This window comes from Telmatherina bonti, assembly GCF_933228915.1.
Source record: "Telmatherina bonti genome assembly, chromosome: 9".
NCBI lineage: Eukaryota > Metazoa > Chordata > Actinopteri > Atheriniformes > Telmatherinidae > Telmatherina > Telmatherina bonti.
In genome coordinates this window covers 20,464,446-20,479,110 of record NC_136627.1, presented here as the reverse complement: position 1 = coordinate 20,479,110, position 14,665 = coordinate 20,464,446, and positions in this window count along the sequence as shown.

The window sequence follows — 14,665 nt, the reverse complement described above, 5'->3', positions numbered from 1 at the left end:
TTACCAACTGCCCATGTGAATGTCAGTCAGTCATTATCCTAACCGTTTAATTCGATCGAGGGTCGCAGGGAAGCTGGAGCCTATCCCAGCAGTCTGTGGGCGAGAGGCATGGTACACCCTGGACAGCTCACCAGTCCATCGTAGGGCCACACAGAGACAAACAACCACGCACGATCACACTCACTCCGAGGGGCAATTTAGAATAACCAATTAACCTAACATGCATGTCTTTGGACGGTGGGAGGAAGCCGGAGTACCCGGAGAGAACCTACACATACACGGGGAGAACATGCAAACTCTACACAGAAAGGCCACTGACCAAACCTCGCCCCAGCAACCTTCTTGCTGTAGGCCACAGTACTAACCACCATGCCACCGTGCAGCCCCCCATGTGAATGATCATTTCTATATGTTCAGTGTGTTTACATTTAATGAAGATAATGTAAATTTTATAAAACAAAAAGATGTGATGACTAGGTGTGATATTAGTTAGCTAAGAATGCTGAAAAAAAATTAAAAGAACATGGGATTTGGTTCAAAACAAGTTGGGGGGGGGTTACACCCTGGATAAGCTCACCTGTCCATTATATTATATATTAATAAAATATTTATTAGACAAATTGTCATGTGGCCTGTAGGTGTACTTTAAGCAGACATTTACGCTAAATCAAAATGCAGTCCACACATTATTGATTGAATAATGTGTAACATCTGAACAAGCCACATGTTGGTTTAAAAAAATACTTTGTCAAAACATTCAAGTTGCCAGGATAATATGCCCCCGCTATATTCATTTATTCACTTGTTAAACTAGAAACATGTCATTAGGGCCAAACAAGTAAAACATATTGCATACCATCAATTGAAAAAAATAAACTGAACAGCAAATTCTGTACCCAGTCATTACACGTGGACCAAAACATGTGCTTTCAGCAGATGGCTATGAATATGAGACAAACTGAAACAGCAGTGTTAAACTATGACTGTGGTCTGTTACGGCTCTCACTACATATATGACTGTGTGCTTTCAGTGTGACATTTTACGAAATGCAAGCAGAGCTGGAATTTCACCCGATTTTGTCCAAAATCGTCATTCAGTTTTTAGTCACATTTTAATTAGTCCAGTCATACCTCATCAATAGCGCCTAATGAAAAAAAAAATTATAAATATGATAAGTAAATTAAAATTGGCATGTTGGTGTTAACAAAACATATAAATGTTAGATACATGGATATATTTTCTTTTTTTTCTGTCTGTTCTGAAATGTGTTGTAATGTTACTCACTGTTTCGCATTTGTAGGATTTAGCTATAGTGGGACAGAGTTAGCTGAACTTAGTTCATATTCAGAAACTTCATAACTCAAGGTCTTTTCTTGATCTGATGGGATCAGTGGGGGAGGAGCAGGGTGGGTTTTTTTTTTCTCACCCCAGTAACTGATCACAAACCAGAACAGGTTTAAGGTACTGTTACTTGTTTTCAAATTTTTTTAAACTGATTTTGCTCAAACTGTTGGAAATAATCACCTTAAATTAAATGAGTAATTTGGTCTCAAAGCTACAAAATTACTTTTTTTTTTACTCCTGTTGACATCAAAGTTAAGGGTAAAAAAAGTGTCAAATAAAATTGAATCACCTTCTTGATGGCCTCTCCAGACTAATTATAATAAATTATTAGGGGATTCCAGCTGAGTCAGACAACTGTCTGACTTTTGAGATCATAAAACACTTTAACCTGAATGGAAGAAAATAATAAACCTACGGACTTCAACCACTTATGAGTCTGGGTGCACACACACACACACACACACACACACACACACACACACACACACACACACACACACACACAGAGCAAGCCAGCAGAGACACTGACGTAAGGCAAAATTTATTGTACATAGTCACCCAGTCTCATAAAAAACATACACAGGCCTATAAAAATAGACATAAAACTGTTGAGGTAAATAATCTCTTAGAAAAAGACAACCATATATGCAATGTGGATGTTTGGTATTTCAGTAGCTAATGATTTTAAAAATAGGTTTTAGTCTGCCATGTGTTAAAAAGTATTTTCTAATGGTACCTCTTCTTGTCTGGGTACATATTTATTCTCTATAAACACTACTTTTTACAACTTTTTCTTCTAAAATTCTCACTCATTTCTAGAAGAGATTTGCCTCGTCATTCTTCTTGTTTATTTTTGGTTTTTCTCATGCTGACAGGTCATGACTGATGTCATCCCTCGCCAGAAAACAGACCAGTGCTGTTCTGGTTATCACAAAGATGCTACGTGCTTGATTGTTTCCACCCAGATAAGGACAGCAGCAACTTCAGTTCTGATATGCCTCTAGTTTAAACCATGTTCTCCTTAAAACAAATCATCTATTATTATTATCATTAGTAGTAGTAGTAGTAGTTGCAGTATCAGTAGAAGTAGTAGTAGCAGTAGTAATATAATAAATAATGTTAATTAATATTACCTTTTTCTTCTTATTATTTTTCAATTGAAATTTACATTTGAAAGAAATTAAAACAAAATCAAGCTGTGCAAGTAAAACGAGAACTTACATTCAAAAGAAAGTTGATTAAATTTTATATTCTCATTTAAATGTATATGCTCTTATTTTCTATAAAGTTACAGAAGCCATGAGTGACCATGCTCACATCAAACTTTTCTCAAGATATGGAGATTAATTATTCTACTATATCATGTGATACAGCCATTGTTTGCTCAAGATAATATAAAAAAAAAGAATAATAGTCAATAGTTGGCTTCCCTACAAATATAAATTCAAATCAAACAAAGATATTAACATTCACCATCTGCTTTATGGGGCTACACAGTGGCGTAGGGGTTAGCACTGTGGCCTCCTCACTGGTTCAATCTCAGCTGGGGGGGGGGCTCAAACGGTGGCCTTTCTGTGTGGAAATTGCATGTTCTCCCCGTGTATGCGTAGGTTCTCACCGGGTTCCCACCTTCCTTACTGGAATTGAATCCAGCCTACTGACAGCAATTTTTTTTTTACATTTGACATGAATAGAGCATAAAAACCAAAAGTATATCTATAAATATCAGATTTAGCCAAAGAGCACATTTTCTCTGTTGTCCTTGGCCAGATCCCACAAGCACTCCCTGGAATTTGGAAAAACAAAATGAAAAAATTGTGCTAAAAAATGTTTGAACAATGCAGACTGACAGATCATACATGGGGTCTGGTACTCCATATTCTTCGAGCACCCTTCACAGGTGAAAACACACTTCACGAGGAGGCATTTCTGGATTAGGAGGGAATAACAGCATTAGCAAACAGAGACTCACCATCATTAATACCAATTAGTACACTGTGGACACATATGTGGCCCAGTATCCTCAGGTAATGACAACTCTACTGAACTGGCCTCGCTGCTTGACTGCTGGGCATTTGAAACTGGGGGCAGAGAGTGTGGCTCACGTCTCCTCTACTCTGATTGGTGTCAGGGTTTGGACTCTTTGTGTGCTTTAGTTTCAGGTATCCTGTTTTATTTTGTAGTTTTTCCTGTCTAGTTCTCTTGGTTCTTGTTTCGCTTTATTGTCTTCCTGTTGATTTAGTTCACCTGGGTTCATTTAATAGATTTGTGTCACCTGTGTCTTGTTGTGTTCAGTGTATTTATGCCCTGTTTCTGTTCGGTTTTTGCTGGATTATTTTGTTTTTTTAGTCCCCTGAGCTACTGTGGTTAAATAAATCTGTCTTGAACCCGCATCCCAGTTCCCTCGTCTCTGCATTTGGGTCCACATCCCCACCACCCGTCCTGACAATTGGTCAATTTCCAGCCAATAACAGAGCTAATGTCAGAAAACCTCTCTTAAGTGTTGTCGAACACATGAAAATAAACAATGCTGAGATGTGCCAAAGGGTGTTTTCACTGAATTCTTTGGACGCCCAAGCAGACCACATTAGACCAGCTCCTAACAGATCCTAAAACATGTTTGGGCTTGGGAGGTCTACCCAGTGTCCTCCCAAGTTTCCACCTTCTGAAGTAACTCAACTGAACTCCTTTCACCAAAGTGTCCTAAACATGCGACCAGAAGTCTGTTGATATGACTAAAAATTCTATTATCAAACTGTTGATTAGTGTGTCCTGGAGCCAAGTGCACACGTGGACACTCGTGCTCAAATATGGTGTTCCTTATGGACAACCCATGACATGCACAGACGTCCAATAAATAAATACCACTCAGGTTCAGTTATCTGGAGGGTTCTTCCTCCCAATCACGCTCCTGAAGGTGTCACTGTCAACAGCAATGTAAGCAGTGAACTACCCCAGCAGAAAGAAAGAATTTCCAAAGGGAAATTGGTCTTTTAAAATACTCCAAATTTGGTACAATGGCACAAACAACATGCAGAACCCATCCCCCCATCTGAAGGTAGAGGAAGGCCACATTCTTGTCTACATACAGGCATCAAATTGGAGGGCAGTCAGTGTGCTCACCTCAGCTCAACATATCTCATGGTGAATAACTCCAAAATCAAAGAGTGTCCAGTCCTTCTCAAGAAGGTCAATTCCAGAGCCCAAATTCTGCCCCCAGGTGAGCCATACTATATCTAGCTGCTCAACCTCAATCTTGTAGACACATCTCTGGAGCTAGCCCCTGTAGCCGAGGATCAGAGGCCCCCACCTTCTGCCAACTCCCACTGTACCAGAGCCCCATGTCCCCTCCCATGACGCTGGGCTCATTTCATCCTTTTGGGCTGAGCCCATTCAGGCCCCATGAACAAAGGACCAGCCACCAGGCAGACGTATAAACTTCTCCACCACAATAAGGTGAAAGCCCAAATAAGGGGCTACTAAGTTTTGCTTTCCTTTTAATTTACAAACAACAAAATCATGCTTCAACAGGTTTAAATTCACAGATGTCTGAGTAATGTTAAAGTTCCTTTATCTTATTACCTGCTTCAACATTATCGTAGTCTAATAATGTTCAGTTTCCATCTTTCCACTCATGACACTAGGATATACTCACAATTCCACAAGGCAAATAAAAACGTGACCTTTACAAGAAGCTAAAAAAAATATATATTCTGGAGGAAGTTAACCTTTTACCAAGCTTCCATTGCAACAGTTCTGCTATTTGATCAAAAACCTGTTCTTCGTAGAAACAGTACATAAACATACTCTTTGTACCATGCTTTTTTTTTTTTTTTTTTTATGAGTAAAGTTATTAATATACTTTTTAAAAAAAAGCATGAGGAAGCTTGTACGTGACAAAATTTCCATAAACAGTCATGGTTTCTTTAGTGGGCCAAAGTCACTTTGCTATATGGGACTGCTGTGAGGTTTGTGGTTGAACTTTAGGCTTTTCCCTCAGAAGTGCCAGTAGCTCACAGCTGATAATAATAATAATAATAATAATAATAATAATAATAACACTCATTCATTCATTATCCTAACTGCTTAGACCGATGAAGTGTCGCGGGGAAGCTACAGCCTATCTCAGCAGTCGGTGGGCAAAAGGCATGGTACACCCTGGACATTTCGCCACTTCATCGCAGGACCACACAGAGACAAACAACCACACTCCTATGGGCAATGTAGAATAACCAATTAACCTAACATGCATGTCTCTGGACTGTGGGCGGAAGCTGGAGTACCTGGAGAGAACCTACACATATACAGGGTGAACATGCAAACTCCACACAGAAAGGCCGCTGTCCAACCCCAGCTGAGGATTGAAGTAGCAACCTTCTTGCTGTGAGACTGCAGTGCAGTCCAATAATAATAATAATATTGTTATCTAAATGTTGATTTAAATGTGAGTGGTTCCATGTAAAAATTTATTTTAAAAAAAGTACATGTGAGCAAAGATACAATTTTGTCAAAGAAGATACAAATACCACAACTTTTGAAATCATGCCTGAAAAATCACAGACAAAATTATTCAGTCATAGTGGTGGTACATGTTGCACAAATCAAATTTATATACTTAAGAGAAGCATTTAACCAGCCTCTGAAACATGGCAGTGAGGATTTTATGCTCTGCGATTGCAACAACAACACTGAATTGAGTATCATACAATAACATGCTTTGCCATACCATATGATAGTCATGTCATATAAGAACTGTATATGAAGTTGCCTGTGTCAAAGTTCAAATTAAACTGGAAGGTTTGTTTTTTTTTAAATATGTCAACAATATCATGATACAATATAGAACTAAATCACTTCCTAAAAATGTGTAAAATGACTGGTCACATTGTTTCCATCATGGAAAAACAACTGTCCTGACTTAGCTGCATTATACATAACATTAGTAAAACACTGTTATTCTAATCAATTGGAGGTCTTGTGCTAAAATCTTCCCCATCAGCTTTTCCATTTGTCTGTGATCATGTGAGTCTGTTTCCCATAATGTCATCCATCTTTAAAGTGATAAATGACACAAACACAAACTCAAACAATGAAATGGCACTTTAATTTCCTGCTGTGAGTCATCAGTGTGTTGTGAATAAGTAAAGTTAGTGTTCTTCTTTTCTGCTTCTCAAACAGTCTTCTTGACAGATACCTGTGCCTGGGTGTGTCATAAAAAGCCCGCTCTGTCTTAGTTTGTCAGGTCAGGTATGTTGCACTGCCTGCAGGACATGCTATACACTGTACAAAGTGCAAAACAAAAAAAAAATCTGTTTTTCTTTTTGTTTGTTTGTTTAAGACCAAGCTCAACCTGGCTTTGCCATTAAAAAACTGCACAAAAACTCAGGAGCTTTATTTCTTACTAAAAGCAAAGTCGTCTAACATTAGTTAATGCTCTGCAGGGACCAATATATTTAAAAATAAAAAGAAGATTATGCACGATTATTTGCCGGTCTTATGACCAAATTTTAATCACCCTACTGTCTCAGTTTTTATTTGTAAAACAAATGTCACCATTTCTACTGTGACATTGTTTTTTAATTGTAACCTATCTTTATGAATAGTACAAACAGCCTCCCATTTGCCAAAGATGATGTTGTCATTCATTTACATGTTAAGTCACTGAACAGTTATATTTTAACTCAATGTGCATAGATGCAAGATTAAATAAAGAGAATAGCCCTCAAAAAAAGTAAAAGTAAGTTACATTGTAATAAAGTAGCATGTCTCATTCAGATTGTTTGTTTTTGTTTTGTTTTACTTTTAAGAATGAATTTAATCCTTATTAACCTATGTAAGAACTGTGAAGCGGAAGCCTTGTAAATGTAAAAAAGAAAAGATAAAGAAAAAGAAAAATGATGTGCCATTGACAACCACATACACTGTTATTGAAACTGTCGCGAAATTCATATACAGTAATTTGTGCTATGGGTTAATCTATATGAACCCCTGTGATTCATCTTCAAATCAAGTGTTTGTGGTCGTGAGTCACCTTAGATATCTCTTTGATTTCTCTCATCCTCATCATGTGAGTCTGTTTCTCTGTGGTTAGTCTCTGCAGAATATGCGCACATGTTTTCTGTTGCAGCGCAACAAGGGTGGAGGGGGGAATTAACCCTGAAGTGGTGGGAAACAAATGTTTTATCTCACTGGAAACTTCTCTGTAATTTCCTGGCTTCTTGTACAGACTTTAAACTGGAAGAAACACACTGTCAATATGCATCTACGACGGTGCATCTACAGATTGTTATGAATGAAGAAAGATGGAAATATTTTGTCAAAATAAAACCTGTCAAAATAACCTATTGGGGTCATTAAAGGCTGCCAAAATCATCCTACACGTCACAAACAAGTCATCACCCAACACAAACACTCACCAGTCTGCTTTCATGTTTATTTTATTTTTTAACTTTTAGTGCTGTAAACACATTTTGTGGTTACTACTGATTTGATGGATTTGATTTTTAATGAAAGCTTTCTGATTATTTTTTTAAATTATGTAATGAGTTACTACACAATTATAAGCCAAACTCATTTTTAAAAGAGTTGGTGATTTCAGCAAAACATACCAACCAGGTACTAACACTGCTTTTGCAATCTATAACATAACCATGCTAATATACGATGCTAAACAGTTACTTTGTAATGCTAACTCTTAACTCATAGCTACTATGACTCCTGGACCATTGAGATTAAGAACTTATTCCCAATGTTGTTTTGTTTCTTTTTCACTGCAGGTACATTAAGCATTAAAAAGGCAGTACATCTGCACACAGAACACTACCTACAACAATAGGTATGTTTGGTTACTTATTTTTAGCAGCGTCAGGTTGTTGTTTAACATGCTAGCCAAATAAACAACTGTTAGACTTTCGAGATGCATCAAAAGCTCCCCAGTTAAAATGTTATAACAATACCTAAAACTCTGACTAAGTAATCAAATACCACCTATTATTTGCCACAAAATGTTCTTGCTTTGAACAATTGTAAAAACTACAGAGGCCAAGCTAATCAGGGCAGTTAACAATCACAAATAGTTTTCCTATGAGCTTAAAGAAATGTATGATTTCAAGGGTTAATTTACTAAAATGAATTAACACAATTTATTAGAGTTTTTGTCAAATGATATAATTGTTCTGTTTTTCAGTTTTGTGGCTTGGCATTTTCAATGAGCAAACAATTTCCAGCCCTGTCACACTTTAATCTCTTGAGCAGTGTGTCAGCAAGTTATACAAAGTGCACTAATGCCTTCAGGGACCCACTGATGACAGAGTATATTTCTGCCAGCCAAACACTTCTTGGATTTTTACTCTTATGGTATCGCAACAAAAACTTCTTGTCAGCACAGTTCTGTTAGTAATAGATGACTATAAATGCGTCATTCACATGACAGATAAGTGTAACAATAACATTACGGCCATTTTCCTACCCTCTTGGTACAATAGGACACCTCTTTTATTCATTTTACTGTAAACGTCTTTTGAAGACAGAGGCACCAACTACATTTTTAGTGAGTGTAATGAAGGTCAGTTAAAATGAGAAGTAACGGCAGACTGGTCTGTTTGGTTGTACAACTAGCAGCCAAGTGGCTGAATAGCACAAGATTTTTCATCTGGATGAGCTGTTTAAGGAGAATTGGGTGTAAAAAATTATAAGGACAAGATGGTACTGTAGCATGCCAAATAGTTAAATACTAGTTCAATGAATTCCAATGAAAGCTGTTTGAAGAACATATTCTTTGTTAGTTCTTGTTAGAAAACTGGTACAAGTGCATGACATAAAAGGTGGAGTATGTAAGATTTTCAATATTTTCAAAAGAAATTAACTAAAGAAATAACTACAATCATAATTAGATAGTTTTTTTAAACATGTAGGTTCCAGTCTGTCCATATTTGATGTGTTATTAAATTACAAGTTTAATTAATGACAAAGACCCTTCTTAAATGTTTGCCTACCAGTAAAAAAAAAAGTGCTTTTTGTCATTTGTCATTAATTAAACTTGTAATTTAATAACGCATCAAATATGGACAGACTGGAACCTACATGTTCAAAAAACTTTCTAATTATGTTTGTAGTTATTTTATTGGTTAATTTATTTTGAAAATATTGAAAATCTTACATATGCCACCTTTACAGCCTGTCAAGCTGTCCAGTTTACACTGGTAATTAACTATCAGTAGACAAAATCATAAACCAAACTTTTTGCATTGTTTAAATGTTAATGCGTTTTTAATTTGTGCTATTTAAACGTTATATCTGTAAATAGTCTTGAGATTTTTAGGCTGACATGTTGCAGTTGTCAATAGCTGCATTTCCATTAGAGTTTTTTGCAAAATAAAAGCAATATTTGTAAAATTTTGAGAAACCACATTTGCAGTTTGATCGGTGTTTAAATCGCAGTTCTTATAAAATGTGGTCAGCAGTGTGAGATTTTACAAGAAGCCCTTCTCCTTAACTTGAGCATTTAATTCATTGTGAATTCATTGTATTTTGCGCAATTTTAGGTGTAATGGAAACCCAGCTCACCCAGCCCCTAAAGCAGTTGAATAGGTTTTGGCTCTCAGCTAAATCTTACATTTCCAAGTCTGAGAAAAGGGACATTCCTTTATTCTTGTCAAGCACCAGCATGAAGGGTCCCAACAGCTGTCTTCGTGCTGTGCACTCAGATCTGTTCAAGCCTACATAACACACATTCCTCACTGACTCACCAACTTTGTGAGTATGCGCATCCTCGCCTCTTTTAGTCTAGCCCTCTACCCTCACTTGCTCTCATAGTATAGTCATGTGCTTGTATGGTTGCATGTGTTTTCTGGCATGAAAAAAAAAAGCATTATATAAGATCTTCCCAATCACAGACTAGCAGTAAGAACACTCCTACTGTCTATGAAGAGGAAGTAACACCTTATCAAGTGCTAAACTAAATGATAAATAAGGGTATTTTATGTGGTTGATCATGTATTTAAAAGCACCATATAATAACTGGCAACTTGTTTTTCCAACTTACAAGCCAGCATAGAGATAAAAGGATTGTTTTGTCAGTGTACCCGCATACACAAACATACCCTAGTTTCTGCATCATTTCCTGCCACTAACAGAAAACAGGTTTCACCTGTTTATATCATAGCGCCTCACCTTTTCAGACTTGAGCAATGTAAGAACACACCCTGGCATTTGTCTCCAGGCTTTACACATGGAAACATAGACACATGAAAATGTGCTAATAGATTTATGGTTGTCAAAAATGAAGCATGAGCATTTTTAAGATTATCCTGTGCTTTCAGTTTTGTTTAGTTTTGTTTTTGTTTTTTTGTTTTTTTTTTTTGTATGATTTACCTGTGTTCTCACATGATCTGCTTTAATATGATTAGCTTAGCTTTCTGTTTGTCAGTCCCCCCACTGATAAAAAGCAGCAATGGTAAACTGCACCCTAGTCATCCTGTAACTTTCCTCTTGTTCCCTGTTTTGTTTAGATATTTTTTTTTCCCTGATGTATATGTATTGCAACATTTTCAGTAAATTGCAGCATTTGCGCAATCCTTACAGTCATGGCGTTTTGACCCAGTTACGATAGCGAAGAGGGTGTTGGCACTTTCAGTAAGGACAGACCTGGATTTAATACTTGGATTTTTAATAAAAGAAAATTGTTGACTGGTGGTCAGGTGGGGCTGTTAGCAAGACTTTTTCTTTCCTGCTCCCACAGACTGCATGCACATTTGGAGCTTAATGAAGCCAGAGCTGGAAAAGTTTACCTTTTATTAAAAAATTTAAAAAAAAGAAAGTTTGCAGGGACACTGGAAAAACTTGGTAGTCTTGACTTTATGCAGAAGTTGTGAGGATGATAATTATTTTGTGCAAATTAGACTGCAAAGTCACCTAAGCAGCATTTTTAATAAACTTTTAGGCATTTATATATATTTATATACAGTATATTAATCAGTGTAAGCCTAACTTTGATTATTGCTTTAAAGTTTTTGAATCCTAACTCTATAAACTTTATCTGTTGCCAGTGTATTTAGCCTTCCTTGATTCTGCAATCAAGATCACTTTAAAGAGCTTCCAGGAGAAAAGTTTGTGGCAAACATACCTGGTCTGTTCAGCCACTGTGCTAAAGGTTCCCAGCATGTAAGGCCATCTTGTAAAGCCACACAAACAAAGAGCTTCAAATTAAAGTGGGTCAGGTGACTAATAACTTAAAGGTACAATGTGTAACTTTTTTGGCTTTTAATTAGCCAAAATCAAGTATTGCTTTCATAAACATATTTATTTTACTGAAGTGTATTCATAATCACATCCAAATGAAAGTGTTCCCATAGTTTAGCCTTAACTATTTATAAATATATAGGTGGTGGTGGACCTAACAGAAAGCTGCCATGTTTCATCCTCATCTTTGAATAAGGTAGCCGAAAGGGGAGAAACTTGTTAGCCTTATGCGTTTTAGTTGCTAATCCCATGTGTTGTGGTGGAAGGAAGGGGGAGGAAACAAGCAAAGACAAACGTGGATCATTTAACTTCCCATTTTTCATTGAAACAGAAGACCATCCATACTATTTGCCTCATGAGAGGAAGAAAAATATAGCTAAGAAAAGAAAAAGTTCATGTGGGAGATGGACTTCAAAACTGATCTTGAGGTTGCAGTTTTCTCCTGTACCAGTAAGTTCAGTCAATCAAATGGTGAAATTTATTTTGGTGCTATGTTAGAAACAGGGCATATAGTCCTGCAACTATTTAATTCTCCTGTTTGAGTCTGATAATTTACTATAACTAGCAAAGTATAACAGCGGACAGCTACTTTGTTAGTGGAAAAACTGTTGCAGCAATTTGCCGTTGAGTTACTCGTCACAGAAGTCATACCATCAGCCGACCATGCGCCTCTTTGAGCCCCATTTTTATAAAGTATTTCTTCATGTGTGATGATTTATTTCAGCTGATTTGTCAAGGTGGGTGGGGTTGATGACCTCCCTCATGTCTCACGATTTCACACGATGACATTCACTATTAGCTGTAGCTTGGTAGCAAATATATGGAAAGCGTGTGTGTAACATATTGGCACCAACAATACAGAATTACATCTCGCTCTGTAACTCATCCCCTGACGGGACACTCCAAGTTTTTCTATATGTTGACGTTTTCACATTTGTGACTCTTCCCGGTTTTGTAGAGGTAATAAAATGCTGAAACAGCGAGGCGCCAGAGAGCAGAACCCTGCGGTTTGCATTCATTTAGCGCACCGCTAGATGGGAGTAATTCTCACACACAGGGGCTTTACAGGCATTTGCTTGAATTGGAACAACTCCTGCTTCCCCGTCCACCTCCCCTTTTTGATTCATAAAGTAGATCAGGAATGTGACATATAAACACAATCTTGTGTTTTTAGCAACTGTGTGAAAACACACACTCTCTTGCACACTCACACACTACTTTCCCATTATATCTTTACACTTTTATATCATTTCACACACCTTACAAGAGACTCTTTCATATATGAGGAGTCCGTGTCAAACACTTTGTGCAAGAGAAGGTTGCAGTCATGGTTATGTGTGTGTTTATGTCAGTAGTGGTGCAGTGGGAAATACAAAGTGTACTTGAGAGAGAGGAAGACAGCTGAGGAACCAAGCAAAGGACAGAGGAGTTTGTGTATTTTCCTGTGTTCTCTGTTTGGTGGGCCTTGTCTATTTGGCCCTCCTCTATTATGGTATTAAACACATGTAAATATGGGTTTATATCTTGTTGTCTTTTTCTGTTTCTTTAAAAAGATTTGTTAAAGATTAACAGATGGTGGAACATTGTGATGTTGCAGACTATAGTGCCAAATCAAGGCCTGTGCAAGTGCCTGCTTCGTATTGAACATGTGTGCAGCAAGAGTATAGGTTCAGTCAATAAGGGAACCACCCCGAGACAAACCACACCCAGATAATTATCTGGAGCTGTTTTCAAATTAGTTCACTTCTATCACTTTGCTAACTTATTTATGAAACTGTAGCTATACTTCACTTGTAGCATCACAGTATTTTTTTAATGCCATCATACTACTTCATTGTGTAACTAATACTTCAAAAATATCTAAACCAGTTTCATATTAAATAAAAACTTATGCTGTTTTAAAATTCCATGATAATTAAGTGATCACTCTGCAAACTCAACAGTTAGTCTTGATGGAAAAAAAACTATTATATAAATTATTATGTTTCACACCGCAAAATATAAAGAACTTAAAACTTGTTTGCGAGTTATAGATTAGTGGAAATTAGCTTTGGAGACGCAGTTAACATAAAAAATGTGAATAAGATAAAAAAAGAGATTTCAAGTGGTGGCTTATCCCTTCAACCAACTGCAGTGCATGCGATCCTTGACGTAAAGTAGCGTAAATGGACAAATATTCTGTCTCCCACAGTGTTTGCATATTATTACAATTGTATCCAAAACACATCTGGGAAAACTCCCCGCCTGACTTTGCTTCTCTCATTTGTCTGTGGAAGAGTTTGCTGTTTCTGCCAGGAACATACTTTACCTTTTAAAGGAACAACAGAAACAGAAGACGGGAGAATGTGAGGATCTGAATCCGTCAGTGTGATAGAGCTACAGAGGCAGGGCCAGGAAAGTGGATAAAGGTTAGGAACATAAAGATTTTGATCTGCTGAGTCTGGCATGCTGAGAGTCAGCATGTGGTGAGGCGGGACTGAGAGATAAAGGAAGATACTAGATCAACATCAAAGAACATGACAAAGTAATGACGTAGAAGATGGTTGTAAAGCCTTTTAAATATTCACTGCTGTTGCTTTAGCAATATGAAAGCTAGATTGGGTCAAATAGGCTCAAGTCTACTGCAATTTATTATGCAGGTCGCCTCCAGGACAAAAGCTGTATAAGTTATTGCTCACTTGTGAAAGTTTAAGACATTTTGTTGGGGTTCATTTGAGCTTGAAGTAGAATAGACAGTATTCTGTTAGATTACAAAATTATATGCAGGAGAAAAAATAAATCAATTAAATTGCTTTAATCAGAAATTTTATAATCATCTGAAATCCATTGGCATTCTAGGGAGTTTCACAAAACCTTATCATTGCTCTTAACAGCACAGTGAGGCTGAGCTTTGCCTTCATCTTGCAGCACACCTTGTTTGAAAGATTTAAAGGATGATAAATGATACTGAATTGTTCACAAGTGGCCTGAAATACCAGGTTAATCAACACCATGGTTTATTGCTGATAACTTACTATTTAAACTCACTTCACCTGAAACTATTTTAGCAAGAGATCACATTTCAAAACATCTTCATAAAAT